The sequence below is a fragment of the Cynocephalus volans genome, chromosome 10, assembly GCF_027409185.1.
Source record: "Cynocephalus volans isolate mCynVol1 chromosome 10, mCynVol1.pri, whole genome shotgun sequence".
NCBI classification, from domain to species: domain Eukaryota; kingdom Metazoa; phylum Chordata; class Mammalia; order Dermoptera; family Cynocephalidae; genus Cynocephalus; species Cynocephalus volans.
The window spans coordinates 31,625,463-31,637,798 of NC_084469.1; the positions used below are offsets into that span (position 1 = coordinate 31,625,463).

Here is a 12,336-nt window from a genome sequence, read left to right on the forward strand (position 1 = left end):
ACTGATTCAATTTCCTCACTTGTTATTCGTCTGTTCATATTTTCTATTTCTTCATAATTTAATCTTGGTAGATTTTATGTGTCCAGGAATTTATCCATTTCTTCTGTGTTATCAAATTTGATGGCATATAGTTGTTCATAATAGTCTCTTGTGATCCTTTGTGTTTCTGTGATGTTAATTGTAATGTCTTCTTTTTCATTTCTGATTTTATTTGCGTATCCTCTCTTTCTTTCTTGATTAGCTAAAGGTTTTTCAATTTTGTTTATTTTTTTCAAAAAATCAACTCTTCATTTTACCAATCTTTTCAATAGTTTTTTTTAGTTTCTTTTTCACTTTTTTCTGCTCTGAGCTTTATTATTTCTTTCCTTCTGCCAATTTTGGGTTTAGTTTGTGTTGTTTTTCTAGTTCCTTGAGGTGCATTGTTACAATGTTTATTAGAAATCTTTCTTCTTTTTTGATGCAGGCATTTAATGTTATTATGGATTGAATTGTGTCCTCCCAAAAGATTAGTGTGTTAGAGGCCTGGTCTCCACTATGACAGTGTTAAGAGGGTGGGAAATCCTATCACAGTAATTGAAAAGTGGGGCCTTGAAGAGGTGATTACACTGTAGGACCATGCCATTATGAATAGATTAATAATGGTGATCAGGGGCAATGGCTTGGAGGGCTTTAAAAGGAGAGCACAAAAAGAGTCTCTCTCTCTGCTCCACCATTTTCTGCCCTGTGAGACCACTGCATTGTTGTAAAGACACCCAAAAGAAAACCCTTACCTTATGTGTTCCCTAGACTTTGGACTTCCCAGCCTCTGAAACTGTAAGCAATGGATTTCATTTTCTTATAAGTTACCCAGTTCCAGATATTTTGTTATAAGCAACAGAACGGACTGATAAAATTGCCATAGTCTTTCCTCTTAGAACTGGTTTTGCTGTATCCCATAGGTTTGGTATGATGTTTCTATTGTTGTTTGTCTCAAGGAATTTTTAAAATTTCCCTTTTAATTACTTCATTGACCCATTGGTTGTTTAGGAACATGTTGTTTGATTTTCATCTATTTGTAGAGTTTCCAAAGTTTTTTGCTGTTGTTAATTTCTAGTTTTATGCCACTGTGGTCAGAAAGGATACCTGATATGATCTCTATCTTTTTAAATTTGTATATTAGAACTCCACCTTATAATACCAAGGGCAGAGTTCGGATCCTCATACCAGCCAGCTGCCAACAATAAATAGATAGATGAATGAATGAATGAATGAATGAATGAATAAATAAATACATACATACATATGTACATACATACATACATTTGTGTAGACTTGTTTTGTGGCCTAACACGTCATTTATCCTGGAGAATGTTCCATGTGCAGTTCAGAAGAATGTGTATTCTGCAGTTGCTGGATGGAATATTCTGTAAATATCTGTAAGGTTCATTTGGTCTATGATGCAGTTTAAGTCAGATGTTTCTTTGCTTATTTTCTGTCTAGATCATCTGTCCATTGTAGAAAACAAGCTGTTGAAGTCCCCTAATATTATTGAATTGCAGTCTATCGCTCCCCTTAGGTCTAATAATGTTTGCTTTATATATCTGGTTGCTCCAGTGTTGGGTGCACATATATTTGCAATGTTCTTGTTGAATTGATCCCTCTATTATTAATATATTAATTTCTCTCTATTATTATAATATCCCTCTATATTATTAACATATTAATATCCCTCTATTATTAATATGTTCTTGTTGAATTGATCCCTCTATTATTATAAAATGACCTTCTTTGTGTCTTTTTACAGTTTTTCATTTTAAGTTGATTTTATCTGATATAAGTATGGCTACTCCTGTTTGCCTTTGGTTTCCATTTACATGGAATATCTTTATCTAGCTTTCACTTTCAATCTATGTTTGTATTTAATAGTAGGTGAGTCTCTTGTAAGCAGCATACCATTCATTGGGTCCTTTTTTTCTTATCATTCAGACTCTCTAGGGCTGGCTGGGTGGCTCAATTGGTTAGAGCATGGTGTTAAAACACCAAGGTCAAGGGTTTGGATCCCTCAACTGGCCAGCTATCAATAAAAAACAAACAAACAAACAAAAATAAACAAAAACCATCAGATTGTAACCCATAAATATGTATAGTTATAATGTGTCCATTAAAATCAAATGAATAAAGGGCCGAGCCTGTGGCGCACTCGGGAGAGTGCGGCGCTGGGAGCGCGGCGACGCTCCCGCCGCCGCGGGTTCTGATCCTATATAGGAAGGGCCGGTGCACTCACTGGCTGAGTGTCGGTCACGAAAAAGGCAAAAAAAAAAAAAAAAAAAAAAATCAAATGAATAAAAAAAGAAGTATGGAGCTGGGACAGAGAGTCACTGGGTGACTACTTTAAATTGAGTGGTCAGGGAGTGCTCCTTGGAGGAGGTGACATTTAATATATCTGGATGATCAGAAGCTGGTTATGCAAAGGTCTCAAGGAGCAGTGTTCCAGGCAGAGAGGATTGTTTAAATCCGTGAAATGGGGATGAGCCTTCATATTTGAGGAACAGAGAAAGCAACAAGGCTATAACAGAGTAAGCAGCGGGGAGGGTGATTAGAGATGTGGGGCTGAGACGGCAGGGTCAACCACCAGGGCCTGAAGCCAGGGAAGGGGCTTGATTTAACTCTACCATGTGGTGGAAAGCCTTTGGAAGCCCACCCTAACCCCACCAATGTTTTAAGCAAGAGAGTGACTTTATCTGATTCCATTTTACAGAGATCACTCCGGCTGCTCTGTGGCTTGTGGACTGATGGGGGCAGCAGGGGTGCAAACAGAGGGCCTAGTTAGCATCCCATGGCAGTGGCCCAGGTGAGGGATGATGGTGGCATGTACTAGGCTGGTGGTGATGGAGAGGGAAAGAAAAGGATGGATTCAAAATGCATTGTAGAGGCAGGGATGGCAGAATTTGCTGAAGGACAGGATGTGGGGAGTGAAGGGAAGGAAGGACTCAGATTTTTTTCCTTAAGCATCTGGATGGTTGAGGGTGCATGAATAGGTGTGAGAAGACTCGGGGTGGGGGGGAATTTGGGAGGAGGAACCAAGAATTGGCCACTGTGAATTTGAGATGACTGTTGGACATCCTGGTGGGGATATCAAGGATGATTGCTGGCAATGTAAGTTGGAAGCTTGGGAGAGGGTCGAAGCTGAGGATTCAGATTTGGGAGTCATAGAGATGACCTTTAACCCTATGGTGCTGGTGAGAGGACACAGAGACAGAGAGCTGAGAGGGTGGAGAAGGTGGCTCAGGACCAAGGCCTGGGATCTGCTTGTGCACAGTAGAGTCAGCCACAGAGACCTAGAAAAACCAGGAGAGCTTGAGGGTGACAGGGGCAGGAGGAGCACAGGTTTTCAGGAGGGCAGGACCAGCCGGGTCCATGCTGCTGAGAGGCCAGGAGCAGTAGTACAAAGCGTGACCCTTTGGTCTGGCTGTCAGTGGGGCATTTGGTGATCCTGCTGTGCTGAGACCCTGAGGAGTCTCAGCCAAGAGGTGAGGATAAACCTCAGGTGAAGAAAGGAGCTGGTAAGGACAGACAGGGATTGTGAAGCAAGACTGTGAAGAGGAGCAGAACAAAGCCTGGTGCACAGAGGGGAAGTGAATTAGGGGAACTTTTTGAAACATCATGAGTCTAGGCTGTGAGAATGATCTAGTGGAGAGAGGGAGATTGCTGAAGCAGGAGAGATGGGCTAATTATAGGAAACGAAGTCCCTGAGAAGAGGAGTGACATGAGGCCCCGGCCACAGGAGGGCTGGACTTTGGCTGGAGTGGAGGCTCCAGGAAGGCAGGGGTTAGGGTGGAGACGCAGGAAGGAGGGACCAGGGAGTCCAGCTGACAGAAGAATCATCCTGTGGTGGGCAAGTGTAAGGGAGTTCCTTTTTTATTTGCTGCTTCTCCCCCCCACCATTATATATTAATTATATATTTGTTGAGAGTGAAGGGGGAACAGAGATTTGAGGATTTAAGGAGAGAGGAGACAATGTGATATAGTCATTTTGGAGGATGGGAAAGCAAACGTTCTAGAGGGAATAGGATGTTTTCCAGGCACTGCCCAGTGCCCACTGGAGGTCTGTGGAATGCATTTAAAACAAGTTCCTTGGCACATAGCCTGATTCATTCTCCCTCCCACCCCCTGCATATCTATCTAGGTATGAAATGCAGGGTTAGGCCAGGGTTGGGACTCTCGCAGGTTGGTCATGGGAGGGAGAGGGGGGTGAAGGAGTTAAAGGCGATGATGGTGAAGGTCCATGAAGTCGAAGCTGGTGAGGAGGGGAGAGAAGACGTGGGTAAGTGATGGCTGGGGAGCATGGGGTGGGCTCAGGGGATTGGAGTCCCTGTGGACTGAAGAGAAAGGCTAGTGAGGGAGTTCTAGGGCAGGAGAACAGAATGAGGGGAAATTGTGGTCAGAGAAGGCAATGCTTTAAGTTACGATTTCAAAGGCGCTCACATGACAGTGATGGCTATGGGAGTGACGGCTGTGGGACTGTGAGCATATCTGACTCCATCTTAGTCTCTTCCCCCTTGTGACAGCTTTGCCCTTAAAGAAATTATACAGTAACTAGGGGAAAGATAGTTAGAACAACAAAGATAGTTAGATAGTGGTTAGAGCACAGCCTTGTAATACCAAGGTCAAGGGATCAGATCCCTCCACCAGCCAAAAAAACCCCCCAAAACAACAGATAGGGACAACCTGGTGACTTTGAAGAAGGAAACATTAAGTACTGATGTGAGAGTAAGCTGGCCTGATCATCTGTATCAGTGTTTGGATCTAGTTACATTAAGCTTGTTTACAAACTGGCTGTATCCCACCTGATCCATTACTCTGTAAGTAAGTGACCTGTACTAAAGTTCTTTGCTTTATTGCATGGAATGGCCTGTTTCATTTTTTGGCCTTGAGATACCTTTCCAGTTAAGTGGACAATTTACTCTTGGTCCACCTTCAGGCAGATGGCCTAGACAGAGAAAAAAAATTTTTTTTTTTAAAGATGACCGGTAAGGGTATCTTAACCCTTGACTTGGTGTTGTCAGCACCATGCTCTCCCAAGTGAGCCATGGGCTGGCCCAAGAAAAAGATTTTGTAGAAGTGGGGGAACCAGGGAATCCAGGTGATGGGGGGATCATTCCCATGGCTGGTACATTCTCCCAGGTGGTGACAGAAGCAGGGAGGACAGAAAGAGACTGAGTCAGACATCAAAGTGTTGGGTGAATGAGGGGGTGACAGGAGACTTGCTAAGGTTGCAGACAAGGAGGACAAAGAGGAGGAGTGCATGGCTGAGTTTGCTGATGTGAACTTCCTAGGATCTGGGGCTTTAAAAGAAAAGCAAGGAAAATGGTTGGGAAGTAGCAATGGGGAGAAAGACACCCACCACACTCCAAGATTCTGAGAAATGATGGGGAAAAGGGAAAAAAAGCAAGCATCTTCCACCTGAAAGTTTGCAGGGGAAGCCATGTCATCAAGGCATGGTCAGGAGCATTAAGGGCTAAAAGGTGGACTGTTCAGAGAAGAGCTTAAGAGTGGAGGGGAATTTAGTGCTGGTAGACTATGGGTCCCAGGGGGGTGAGGGCAGGACCTTGGATCAGATTAAGGGAGATGGAGAGCAGTATAGGAGTTGAGGGTCTGAAGGATGATGGTCACCTGGAGTGGGAGGAACAGGGGTGTGAGGAAGGACGGGATGGGTTCTGGTGGTCTCCCATGGGAAAGTTGGGCAACTAGTTTTGATAGCCAGTCTCCAAGATGGCCACCAATGGTCCTCGCCTCTTAGTGTTTTGACCTTTGTGTAGTGCTCTCTCCCAGTGAATCAAGACTGGTGTATGTGGCCAATGGAACATGGTAGAGGTGATGGCAGGTGATTTGTAAGGCAAGGTTGCCGGAGACCAGCTCCGCAGGATTCGTTGGACCTGAATAGGTGGTGTGGATTCGGTGAAAAGGAAGAGACGGACCACAGATGTCTAGTGCAAGTGTGGACGACAACCACAAAAATCTTGCTTTATTTATATGTTCTTACCTAATCTTTTACATATTGATTTATTTTTTAATCAAAACATTTTTTATTTTGTTTCTATTGAAAAAGAACGGTCAAAACGTTCCAAGGCACTCATGTTGTGACAAGAACACCTACTCATGCATCAATAGTTCACCCCAAAGCCTGTGGCTTGTGGCCAGGAAACTATACAATAGCAGCAGGCTTGGCATTAGAGAGCGTCAGACTTTTGGTCTGAATCACAATTCTTGACCTTTTAAACTTACACATAAACTTATATTCTAAATCCTTATAAAATCTTACTTATACTTACATTTAACAATTGAATGTCTTATGTTTATATTTATTATTTTAATTTATGACCCAAATCATAATATATGCAAAATGATTTTATATAAGGAAACTTGATTATAACGTTTTATTATATTTTATACTACTATAAAAACCAATTATCCTATAAACTAATCTAAACAAAATCTATTAATATCAAAATCTTATTATATATTTTTACTATTTTACCTATTCATCTTTATAGTAAAACTTTCTAATTTTTTTACCAATTGACTCTGGGAACAGTACAAGGAACAAAGTGAAAAGTTAAATGATCCTACTCAAACTAAAAAACCGTGATATATCATTATTATTATTACTAGGAAAACAACATGTTCTTGGTAAATCAAGTGAAACTGTGGGAGTGGGAGAAACAAAGAAATCTGTAACTGGTTGATGATCAATTAGTTGCAAGCACCACTGCACTCGGACCCACCGTCTCCCTGGGGGAATGTGGATAGAAATCCTACACGATAACTTCATTCCACACATACAAGAGCATGACCACAGCACGATGGGTCCATGCACACATCACTAAGAAGGAAGATTAATAATGAAATTAGAGCCAACCCATACTGGGAACATGCATCAAAAACACCTTTAGAACTGACAATGTCTTTTTCAATAAACCAATCAATTTTTAAAGTATTATTAACATGTCCCTCGAAAAACCCCAGGGCCCTTGGAATCTTCTGAAGGACATGCCAGTATGGCCTTGAGAAACTCCGGGGCCCTTGGAATCCCCCAAAGCCATAATAAGCCAAAAGGTAGGCCTTTAATTCTGAAAAAGTCTTGTCAAGTAAAGGTGAAACAAACAAGAAATGTCCACCGAGCCGTGCCGTACAAACAAGACCCTCTTGCAGTCTGCTGAACAAGGGGCATCATTCTCAGACTCCCATGCCGCTCCCTATAACAGGATGGCTCACAGCACAAGGTCATAAAAGGCATTGTGATTTTTGCCTTGGTCTCTTGAATCACTTACTCTGGGGGGAAGAGTTGTTATGCTACGAGGACGCTCAAGTAGCCCTGCAGAAAGGCCCATGTGGAGAGGCACTGAGGCTTCCCACCAACAGCCAACACCATCTTGCCAGCAGTGTGAGCATGCCATGTTGGAAGTGGGTTTTCCAGGCTGAGACAAGCCTCCAGATGATTGCAGCCTCATGAAAGACCCTTAGCCGTAACTGCTCAGCCAAGCAGCTCCTGAATTCTTGGCATACAGAAACTGTATGATAATAAATTACTATTTAAAAAATAGCTTTAATAGGGGGCTGGCCCGTAGCTCACTCAGGAGAGTGCGGTGCTGATAACACCAAGGCCACGAGTTCGGATCCTATACAGGGATGGCCAGTTAGCTTACTGGCTGAGCGTGGTGCTGACAACACCAAGTCAAGGGTTAAGATCCTCTTACTGGTCATCTTTAAAATCTTTAAAAAAAAAAAAAATAGCTTTATTGAGTTACAAAATGTCTCCCAACAAAGAAAACTCCAAGACCAAATGGCTTCACTGCCAAATTCTACCAAACATTTAAAGAAGAACTAATACAATTCTTCTCAAACTCTTCTGAAAAATTGAAAAGGAGGGAATACTTCCAAACTCATTCTATGAGGCCAGCATTATCCTTATACCAAAACTGGAAAAAGACACAACAGAAAAAGAAAACTACAGAACAATACCTGATCAACATAAATGCAAAAATCCTCAATAAAGGGCCGGCCCTGTGGCGCACTCAGGAGAGTGCGGTGCTGGGAGCACAGCAGTACTCCCGTCGCGGGTTTGGATCCTATATAAGGATGGCTGGTGCGCTCACTGGCTGAGCACGGTGCGGCCGGTCGCAAAAAGACAAAAAAAAAAAAAAAAAAAAAATCCTCAATAAAATATAAGCGAACCAAATCCAACAACACATTAAAAAGATCATTTACCATGATCAAGTGAGATTCATCCCAGGCATGCAAGGATGGTTCATCATACACAAGACAGTAAATGTAATACATCACAGCACCAGAATGTATGAAAAAAACCATAGAATCATTCCAATAGACACAAAAACAGCATTTGACAAAATCCAGTTCTCCTTTATGATAAAAACACTCAACATAAATCTTCATAGGGTATATATTAAAAAAAGTAAAAATACTCAACAAATTAGGTATAGAAGGAATGGACTTCAACACGATAAAGGCCACATACAACAAAGTCACTCTTTTCCTTCAGTGCACTACCTTAGATCCTGGTGTCACCATGGGCTGCCACCCTGGCCAGTGTGACCAGTATTGAAAGAACAAGCCATCCCCAAAGTCTTGCTTCTACCGAGCTGCCCTGATGAGCTCGGGCGGAAGAAGGCAAAGCTCTGTTGGGAGAAGTTTCCTCTGTGTGGCCACATGGTGTTAAATGAATATGAGCAGCTCTCTTCTGAAGCCCTGGAGGCTGCCCATATTTGTGCCAACAAGTACACAGTAAAAAGTTCTGGCAAAGATGGCTTTCATATCTGAGTGCAGCTCCACCCCTTCCACATCATCCGTATCAAGAAAATGTCCTGTGCTGGGGCTGACAGGCTCCAGATGGATATGTGGTGTGCTTTTGGAAAGCCCGAGGGCACAGTGGTTCACAGTGGCCAAGTCATCATGTCCATTTGCACCAAGCTACAGAACAAGGAGCATATGATGGAGGCCCTCAACAGGGCTAAATTCAAGTTCTCTGGCCGCCAGAAGATCTACATCTGAAAGAAGGGGGCTTTACCAAGTTTAATGAAGGTGAGTTTAAAGATATGGTTGCTGAGAAGTGGCTCATCCTGGATGGTTGTGGGGTTAAATACATCCCCAGCTGTGGCCCCGTGGACAAGTGGCAGGCCCTGCACTCATGAAGGCTTTCATTGTGCTGCCCCCTCTTTACTCACACCTGCTAATAAATCCTACCTCCTGTCAAACAAAACAAAACAAACCTACAACACAACAAACCCACAGCAAACATCATACTAAAGGGACAAAATTAGAAGGCTTTACTTCTAAGATCTGGAACAAGACACAGATGCCCACTCTCCCCACTCTTATTCAACATAGTACTGGAAGTTCTAGTCAGTGCAATAAGGCAAAAGAAAGCAATAAAGGGCATCCAGATTGGAAAGGAAGAAGTCACACCATCCTTATTTACAGATGACATGATCATATACATAGAAAACCCTAAAGATGCCACCAAAAAATTACTAGAACTGATAAATGAATTCAGTAAAAGGGGCAAAATACAAAAATCAACACACAAAAATCAATAGTGTTCTTATACTCCAATAATGAAATATGTGAAGACAAAGTTAAGAAAGTGATCCCATTCATAATAGCTACCAAAAAAATGTAATACCTAGGAGTAAATTTCACCAAAGAGGTGAAAGACCTCTACAATGAAAACTATAAAACACTGGTGAAAGAAACTGAAGACACAAATAAATGGAAAGATATCGCATGTTCATGGGTTGGAAGAATTAATGTCATCAAAATGTCCATATTACCTAAAGCAACCTATAGATTCAGTGAAATACCTATCAAAATACCAATGACATTCTTCATCATAATAGAAAAAACGATCTTAAAATTTGTATGGAAACACAAAAGACCCTGTATAGCCAGAGCAATCTTAAAGAACAAAATTGGAGGCATCACACTACCTGACTTCAAAGCTATAAATCTATAGTATACAATAGCCAAGAATTGGAACCAGCCCAAATGTCCATCATGTGATGAGTGGATAAGGAAACTGTGGTATATCTGCACAATGGAATACTACTCTGCTACAAAAAAGAATGAAATACTACCATTCATAACAACATAGATGGACTTAGAGAAAATTATATTAAGTGAAACAAGTCAGGCACAGAAAGAGAAATACCGCATGTTCTCACTTATTTGTGGGAGCTATAAATAAATAAATAAATAAATATACAAATAAATAAAGGGTGGTGGTGGGGGGAAGAAGACACAACAATCACAACAATTCCTTGAACTTGTTAAGACAAGTGAAAAGATATGATGTAGATTAGGGGGGGGAGAGGAATGGGTAAAGGGGCATGAAAATCAACTACAATGTATATTGAGAAGTTACAATAAAAAATAAAATTAAAATAAAGCTATAGTAACCAAAACAGCGTGATACTGCCATAAAAATGACAAATAGACGAATGGAACAGCATAGAGAGCCCCAAAATAAACCTATGCATTTACAGCCAACTAATTTTCAACAAAAGTGCCAAAAATATGCACTGGGGAAAGGACAGCCTCTTTAATAAATGGTGCTGGAAGAACTGGATATCCACATGCAGATTGAAACTAGACCCTTATCTTTCACCATGTACAACAATCAAGTCAAAATGGATTAAAGACCTAAATTTAAGACCCCAAACTATGAAACTACTAGAAGAAAACATAGGGGACATGCTACATGAAATGGGAGTGGGCAGAGCTTTTTGAACAAGACTACAAAGGCACAGGTAACTAAAGCAAAGATAGACAAATGGGACTACATCATGCTACAAAGCTCCTACACAGCAAGGAACACTATCAACGAAGTGAAGAGACAACCTACAGAATGGAATAAAGTGTTTGGAAATTACACAACAGACAAGGGACTAATATCCAGAATATATGAGGAACCGAAACAACTCAACAGCAAAAAAACAAATAACCCAATTTAAAAATGGGCAAAGAACCGAAACAGACATTTCTCAAAAGAAGACATGCAAATGGCCAACAGCCATATTAAAAAATGCATCATTAATCATCAGGGAAATACAAACTAAAACCACAATGAGTTATCATCTCATTCCAGTTAGAATGGCTATTATCCGCAAGAGAGAAAATATCAAATGCTGGTGAGGATGTGGACAAAAGGAACCCTCCTACATTGTCGGTGGGAACGTAAATTAGTACAGCCATTGTGGAAAACAGTGTGGAGGTTCCTCAGAGAACTAAAAATAGATTGACCTTACAACCCAGCTATCCTATTACTGGATATATACTCAAAGGAAGTGAAATCAATATGTTGACAAGACATCTGCACTCGCATGTTCATTGCAGCACTATTAACAGTAGCCAAGAGAGAGAATCAAGCCATCAGTGGATGAATGGATAAAAACTGTGGTATGTGTACACGATGGAATACTATTCAGCTATAAAAAATGAAATACTGTCATTTGCAGCAACGTGGATGGAACTGGAAACCATCACGTTAAGTGAAGTAAGCCAGGCACAGAAAGACAAATACAGCATGACCTCACTCATATGTGGAATCTAAAAAAAAAAAAAAAAAGGTGGTTCTTTTTTTTTAGTAGAAGAATGGTTACCAGAGGCCGGAAGGGGAGTGGAGGAGAGAGGAATTGGTGGACTAACAGGTACAAAAGTGAATCATTGCACATTGCACATGTATTGAAACACCACGCTGTACTCCAGAAACACGTACAATTTTAAAAAGTGTAAAAAAAAATAGCTTTATTGATATAATTCACATACCACACAGTTCACCCACTTAAAATGTACAATTCAATGGTTTTTTATGTCCACAGATATGTGCAACCATGCCCACAATACATTTTAGAACATTTTCATCACCTCAAAAAGAGACATTGTAACCTTTAGCTATCATCTTCCTATCTCCCCGTACCCCCAAATGCCAGCTATAAGCAACCACTAACTCTCTGTCTCTTTAGGTTCCCTTATTTTTGACATTCCATCCAAACTAAATCATATAATATTTATTTATTTATTTAAATTTTATTTTGTCGATATACATTGTAACTGATTATTGCTCCCCATCACCAAAACCTCCCTCCCTTCTCCCTCCCCCCCCTAAATCATATAATATATGTTCTTTTGTGACTACCTTCTTTCACTAGGTTCACCCACATTTTACTTTTTCATTTTTAAATTTTTAATTAATTAATTAATTTTTATTTTTAATTATTTTATTTATTGAATCAAAATTGATTATACATATTTTTTGGGTTCAACACTGAGATATGTTGATCA

At 40.8% G+C, this 12,336-nt stretch overlaps 1 pseudogene; it reads left to right on the forward strand.

Annotated features, from left to right (window-relative positions):
* Window positions 1-8,566: 8,566 nt before the first annotated feature.
* On the forward strand, window positions 8,567-9,188 carry LOC134389199 (large ribosomal subunit protein uL16-like; annotated as a pseudogene).
* Window positions 9,189-12,336: the final 3,148 nt, after the last annotated feature.